This window comes from Gavialis gangeticus, unplaced genomic scaffold (assembly GCF_001723915.1).
Source record: "Gavialis gangeticus isolate Ggan-Ray unplaced genomic scaffold, GavGan_comp1, whole genome shotgun sequence".
Classification (NCBI taxonomy): Eukaryota; Metazoa; Chordata; order Crocodylia; family Gavialidae; genus Gavialis; species Gavialis gangeticus.
In genome coordinates this window covers 2,637,912-2,645,597 of record NW_017729017.1, presented here as the reverse complement: position 1 = coordinate 2,645,597, position 7,686 = coordinate 2,637,912, and the positions used below count along the sequence as shown (strand labels likewise).

The 7,686-nt window shown below is 41.9% G+C and overlaps 1 protein-coding gene and 1 long non-coding RNA gene across 2 annotated transcripts in view; one reads left to right on the top strand and one right to left on the bottom strand.

The window, feature by feature from the left end:
- LOC109294601 overlaps positions 1–2,074 on the top strand; it is a 21,304-nt gene extending 19,230 nt beyond the window's left edge. The window contains exon 4 of the long non-coding RNA XR_002096579.1: positions 2,062–2,074. This is a non-coding gene — a long non-coding RNA (uncharacterized LOC109294601). The remainder of the gene's footprint in view (positions 1–2,061) is intronic.
- Positions 1–7,686, bottom strand: part of PTPRT (protein tyrosine phosphatase, receptor type T) — a 1,137,038-nt gene that overhangs the window by 592,706 nt on the left and 536,646 nt on the right. The window lies entirely within an intron of this gene.

Sequence of the window (7,686 nt, the reverse complement as noted above, 5' to 3'; positions counted from 1 at the left end):
TGACGATACCAAAAATTTGTTATACGCGAGGTAAATTCATTCTTATGTGTTCTGTGTGGTGGAAGCCCGTTGTTCAGGGCAGTTGGTGCTCATGCTTCTGCAGTTGCAGCTTCTCGGGGAGCGATGCAATGCCACGTGCATCCTGCCACTGAGCAGGCAGGGGGCACAGCACAGCTCAGCAGTGCCGCTCCTGGGGCAGCTGTAGCTGGGCACAAAGCACAATGCACAGCAGCAACTGCCTGTCTGCTGTTCGTGAGTACCAAAACTGTCTTGTAAAAGTGGTGGAAATGGGCCTGGGGGTCAATACAGTCAAGGTCTTGGAACATATTGCTATTTTTTACATTGTAAAGTGGGTTTTCTTTATACCAATTTGAGTTATGCATTGTTTTCCAGGAACACATGTACAGCATAAAGTGAGGGAAACCTGCAATAGCAACTCCGCAAAAGGTTGGGATGAACTGCAGATAGTTCAATTCTGCTCACGTTCAAGTCTCCAGGTATTTACCAGTAACTATAACAGGGAAAGGCTCTAGGACCATGATTACACCACTTATTTCATGGCAGTTCAGGTATTTTAAATATTCAGAACATGAGACAGTGACATAATGGGGTTCATGATGAAGACCCATTTGAACTGGTGCCCCAGCACAGGAAGTAAGAGGGGTACAAATACATGGTGAAATTTAAAGGAGTTAAATGCCAGGCATTCTCAGAGCAGCAAGGCAAATGATGCAACAGACTTTTGGGGGTTCTATGAAAACTCATTTCATCATCTGATGGTTGGAATAAGTGATATGACAGTTGAATGGCCCACCTAAATACGACTGAGGAATCAGACAGATAGACAGACATGGCAAAGTGGGGCTGCAAATGCATAAAATAATCTCAACTCTCTTTTTCAGTCTTCAGCTGATTTTCTATATTTTGCCTTAGAGGACAGTTTCCAAATTAAAGCATGTTAAAATGCAAGATTAACTTTAAATGAACTGCTGTTTGCTTAGCACAGGGACTAGTTCTTTAGTTCCTTAGCTTAAATGGTAAATATTCCATCGATTCCACAAAACCCAGCTTGACTGGAGATCTAACAAGTTCTACTTTGCCAGCAAAACACAGGAATGCCATAGGTCAGAGATAATTAGCTTGCAAAATCTGCAAGATCCTGTTTCCAGACGCTTTCCATGTTGTCATTAGGTAGCACATGATAACAGACACAACTAGACCTTGTCAAGTCTTTGCTTTGAAGCTAATAGGATTCTGGAGCAACTAGTGCTAATCTCCTTAGTTTTGAGCACAGGGACTTGTTTGTGCTTCGCAAGCACAACCAAAGCTTGACCCAAAGCTTGCAAGCTACTTTAGCTTAAAATTACCTCCTCGGCTTATAAATTCTCATAACCAAGCCAACCAATGCAGTTTTATAACTGTTCTTGTAGCAAGTCGATTTAAGGCATCCATTCATACACACCTTGAAATCCAGGAGATTTTTGTTTCCAGTTTCTAGTTAATGCTAAATATTTCAGTTGACAAGATTTCATTTTTCAGGTAGAAAATCCAGGCTGTTCCTAACCAGCAAAGGAAAAACAAGTGCCTCCTTGTGGCACTCATGTAAAGTATTCTCCAAGTACTAACATTTTAATTCAAATACCCATTTTATGCTGTACACCTGCACAGCTCATTATGTTAGAGAGGCTTGATCTCAAACCCAGGCCCCAGCATCATTTTTTTTCAGTGGAGTTTAATTGTACCAATTTTGTCTAAGCCTTGTCTGGGGCTGTCACATCATCCAATTAAAAGGAGGCAATTGAAAAATCTACTTGTCATTAAAGCAGTTCCTTTACGTGCTAAACTATTTGCAGAAGCTTAACTACAAGGTAACAGGGAAACAACTGTGGGCGGGTGGACAGACCACAATACTTTTACTAGGATGCCAAATGTAAAGGAGATGTGAGAGCATGGACTACGCATCTAAGCAGTTACACTGAAATCAATGCATAAAAGCGTTTGTTGGAGACGCTGGGAGTTTCTCATGCTGAACAGCTGTAAACTAGGTCAGGCTCTTTGAAGATTCATTAGTGGTTACCACGTTACACTTGGTGGTAATGTTGATCAAAAACTAACAGCCCCCTTGCTACATAAGCTGTTCGGTATAGAAACTGTGTTAATCTGCTGACACTTATTTTCTTCCAACAAAACAAACCAATACTCTTTTAGCTATGCAAAGTGTCACAGGTGAAAAGGAGAGAGAGATTTTCTAATATAGAACAAGGCAGTGAAGAGTTAGAGCCTAAGGGTTCTGTGCCCAAATTCTGTTGGTAATTTGCTCTAGAACTCATGACCGAGACTCTGAAGCCAACACTGAAAAAAAATGGGCTCCAAGTTTCGGGTGAAGTAACAAAATATGGGGATTAAAAAAGGTAACAAAACAAACAGATGGGAAATTTCTCAACGGTGTAGTTTTTCCCCTAATTCCTATGGCAAATTCTAGTGTAAATGTTACTTTCAGAGTATTAATTACAGTTAAATTAATGTCAGATTCGTGCATCCATTGAAGCACCTGGAATTTGAGACACCAAAAGTAGAAGTCATTTCTGGATGTTGGCTAAATCAGTGATTCTCAACCAGGGTACTAAAAACCTTAAAATGCTGTGAGATCCTTTTAAAGATGCTACACAACATTAGGACTATTAAGCTTGCAAACACATACACTTTGGGCATGTGCAGACAAAATGAGGGGCATGTGTTAACAACACTTTAAAGTGGGTTAAATGCTTCTGCACTGTTTTAGTGGTGTTGGTGTTTGCATGTGTTGGCGGTGTATTGCACATTAATTCCAACTTCTGTAGCACATTTGGTGGCGTGATGCGCCTTAAGTGACTTTGGGAGCATAGGAACCACTCCGCCCACCAGCAGCTCGCCTTCCCCTCCCCACCACTGGAGAGGCAGGTAAGACATAGGTCTACATGACATGGGGGTTTACTTCATACTAAATTGAACCACTTTTTTTAAAAACCCACCACTTCAATTTAGGGCCCCCATTTAGTCTACACATGCCCACACTTGTTTACAAGATATACCCAGATATTTCCAATAGGCATCCATAGTGCTAAGAACATTCTGACCTGTTGTGGTCTCAGTTCTTTACGGGGGGAAGCTCAATTATTTTCCCGTAGTCAAGACATGAATGAAATTTAAGAGCTGGCATTTTCTGAGGAGTGTCTGGAGGATGAGAATTGCTGCTATATGTACAGAAATGTTACAGTGCTCACCTATTTTAAAATGATTTGAAATAGTTGGCTACAAGGTACTATGAGGTACTACTTGTTATTCTTAGGATGATTTTCTGTTGATGTGGAGATGACTGTCTGAAAGGTCTTTCATGATGCCTTGTTAAAACTGAGTTTTTTCCATTCCAAAGATAGGATACAGTATCAAGAGAAATGGTGTCTTTAGGATGTTAGGGTGACTGTATTTGGATCTTGGGGAGCACTGGATTTGCAGCTAAATAAAAGGCTATAACCCAGTCTAGCAAGCTGCTAACTACAATGTAAAAAGTAACATTGCAAGACGGTTAGGCAAGAATTTTCCTAACAATATTGTAAGATATGTAGCTCATTTGTGTAAGAAGAACAGGATGCAGAGCAACGGCTATCATTAGGAAACAAAACAGAAGTAAGACCTTTGAGATGGTAAGGAAATCAGCAAGAAATTGCAAGTGACTGAGAGAAGCAGGGGTCAGAGTCTTAGGCATGCGCTCAGAGCAAAAAGTCATGTAAATAAGTGAAATGCATAGGTAATTCCTTGCTAATGAAATAAACGGTAAACAGAGGCAGAGTTTAAGATGGGAAGGAATAAGGGTGGAACAAAGGAGGGACAAAGATGGGGTAAATGTTAATAAGCATAAACCAAGGTGTATAAATATGGAAAGAACTAATGTTCATGGCTGCTCCAACAGTTTGTTGGAGCGTGCCCAAAGCTGTCTCCATTTTGAATAAAGCTGTTGGCGAGCAATGTGAGCAGGTGATGCGTGTATCAATCCGTTGTCTCCCTAGTCATTGGGCATCGCATGGAGTCGAGGTCTAACACAGGATACTTCTAGTTCACTAAAAACAAATAAAATAACATTTGATAGGATCTTGTTTTCATATTGCCTGTCCAGTTTTGCAGAAGGAAAAAAAGGGAGGGGCTGGGCAAGATGGCACATGAAAACATCAAAGCATTAGCATTTTTTATTTATTTATTTTTTTAAACTGAACTTCCTGCATTCCACACACCGCTAAGAGGATGCCCCTTTCAAATCACTGTGTGGCACGATAGGAAGAGGAATAAAACTTAAAAAGCCCTCCTTTTAGGTCTCTGGGAGCCATGAGACCTCTTCCCAATCCAGGAAGTATTCTTTACCGTGATAGCAATTCTCCTAGCACAACTGGATTTTTTTAAAAGGTAAGAAGTGGATGGTCATGTCTCCCCCAAAATCTTTAAGCTCATTTTCACAACTACAATTCAATTGACCAGCTTCTCAGCAGTTTAAGTCAGCACAGCTCCACCAAAGTCAATTGATTGTAAACAGTCCGTCAGATTTCAAATAATGTATCTGCTAGGCAGCAGCAACAATGGTTATTACATTTCTACATTGGCTGAAAAACAACCCATTTGTCATCACTCAGTAAGAATCTGATACAGAATTTTAGAATTCCTAGATATCTAGACTGGAAACGAACTATAATGAGTTGGCATGCCGTATTTCCTCTAAAATGGAATTACTATGGCAAAAGAAGTTGTTGTCATCAGGGCTCTTAAAAAACCCTCTCTGCACATATCCAGCTCAATTTCTGCTAATTCTGTGTCTTCCATTTAATCACCTTAATCTTTATATCAAAGTTTCAAAAGCATGAAAATCATGATGCAAGACTGAACCCATGAGTAAGATGTTTAGTGCAATACTGGGAATTGTACACAGCATCTGGAGTGGACCAAGATGCATGGAAAAAAGACAGCTGCCAATTAAACATGGACACTGAAAAATCTTCCTCTTTCAGCCTTGAACTGAAGACCCAGTTTTCCAGAATTAGCACACGGTTCTTAACCATTTGCTATCTTAGTTTGCAAAAATAAAAGGAACGGTTCTGGGTAAATGGCTCATTCCACTCAAAAACTGCAACTGTGCATTAATCTGCTCCATAACATACTGCTGAAACAGACAGAAGCTTAGGTCAGGTCAAAGATAGCTGGGGAACTCATTAACGCCTTCCTCAAGTCAAGAGGCTGTCCACCTTTCAGAAGTGATTTTGAACTCCTTACTTCAGTTCTCCCACACAATCAATATAAAGTTCACCAGCTGCAGTGGCTGGTGTACCCCCTGGAATGAATTAGAAATTGTCTCTACCCTCTTTGTCTAGCACAGCAGAATTCTTAAGGGTCCTGATAATTGTAACGGTCAGTAACATTTGCATTCATAAAAACAGATTCATTCATCTTCATTGGAAATTCATTTGCTCTCCCTATACAGATGGGATCTGTTGGGCTCACTGCACAGTAAATGTATGCTTAGTTTAGCTGATTTATTCTTATGCAAGGCTCCTGTGTTAATGATTTTTCTTCAAAAGAGACTGCTGCTTTGGTTTCCCTCTCTCCCACTTAATTCAGAATAAGCTATGGAGATACCTGAAATACCCAGTGTGGTGTGTTTTACTGCATGAAGTTGTGGTTCTCTGCAAGGAACAATATTAAGGAGGGCAGGTATGTCCAGAATTTAAACTGCCAGCTGCTACTAGGCTGCCACAGCTTTTGTATTTTTGTCCCACTTTGCATCTTTCTTAATCAAGCAGCTGCACCAAACAGCATTCAGAGAACAGGGTTCTTGTGCGTCTCAGATTCTTAATGTTAGCTCCAGTGCATTTTTGTATGTTCTTTTCTTTAAAACCCCCCAAAAAACATTGATGCTCCAAAGTACCTCTCTCTGAAGGAACAACATGCATGAATTGAACTATCACTCCTTCCCCCAACCAGTTAACTCAGAGTGTTACAAAATTGGCCTAAAGCTGTACAGAACCTTCACCAATCTCAATATTGTTGGCAGATAAAAACATTCAAAAGGCCTCTTTCAGACTTTCCAAACTGTCCAGGATGGCAACTCTGGGCTGGGCATCTTGATTACAGCTCTATAGTATGCATTCCAGGTGCTGAGGGAGCCCTTGGCATATTATTCAGAATTATAAAATCATTAGTGAAGCAGATGAGATAGACATGAGCTATTTTTTAAAATGTGCTTGACTTTGAGTTTTCATACCAAGTCTTATTCCTTTCAGCTGCAATGCAGTGAAAAAACACTATTACTGTCTTTTCAGCCTCCAACAATCCCACATATGTAAGAACTATTTCCTATTGAATTGCATTAGAACAATTTCCAGACACATATTTTAAAGACACATGCATATGCTAAAACTGAAGTACTTCATTAAGTATGCAACTCCAGGAAAGTTTGCACTTGGCGAAAAGACTTCTTTTTAGAACTGTGTGGTTGTGTCTGTTAGGCCTGTGTGAAGCAGCCAGTATTCGCTTCAGATTTAGATTCAGCTGATTCAGGGGACAGTGTTTCGATTCGGTGATTTGAATCACTGTCCCAAATCGATTCAGCCAAATCTGATTCGGAGATTCAGCCACAACTGAATTGGCCAAATCTCCAGATTGGCCCCATTCTCTGCCCACTCTCCCAGTCCCATAAATGGCTGCCCTGCCCGGCCCTAGCTCCAGGATCTTTGGGGAAAAAAGCCTGGCACTCACCAGCTGCTGCCAGGCAGAGGGGGAGGCAATCCCTGCTGCCCCCCATTGCATGGGGGGGCTCTGCTATAAGCCCCCTGATCCCCAAATTCTCTCCCACCCCTGCCCCCCATGGCTGCCCTGCCCTCCCCAGCTCCTGGCTCTTTAAAAAAAAAAAAAAGCCCTGACTCACTGGATGCTGCCAGGTAGGGGAGCAATCCCTGCTGCCCCCCACTGCACTGCACTGCATGGGGGGGTCTGCAATGAGGGAGTGCTCAGGAAGACTGGGGGAGCAGGCAGGGGATGGGTCCTGGCAGGGACCCATCCAAGACAGCAAAGACATGGGACGTCTGCCACTAATCCCTTTTCCGCAAGGGATTCAGCCTCCTGGGTGACCAGCTTGGAGGCACTCAGCACGCAGTGCTCACAGGGGAACCACTGCAGACATGAAAGGGGGCAGCAAGTGGACCCCATGGTCCCCTCACACCTTCTCCAGCCCCCTTCCTCCACCCCCTACTTACCAGCACAGAGTCTGGGTCCAGGTCCCTGTCACAGCAAGTGGGGACTGCCTGAATTTCCAAAGCTCTCCAAATCTTTTCTGAATTGATTCGGAGAGCTTCAAATTGATTCAGACCTTTTAATTGGTTTTCTTGTTCACTTTGGATTTTGAGATTTGGCTGCCAAATTGGGCCGAACCTACTCTGAATCAAATCAGCACCCAAAGCTTCACCAAGCCCTGGTGTCTGTTATGACTAAGTAATTGCCCATCAGAAAACAGAATTGAGGCTTTTAAATGGGTATTTGATTTTATGGGAATTGATTTAATCAATTTCTTTGTTAGAAAGCAAACCAGTAAGAGATCCAAGAGTTTAAAATGAAGGAAACATCCCTGTTCTGTGGAAAATTTGACAGCTTCAGCTCTCTCTCTCTCTC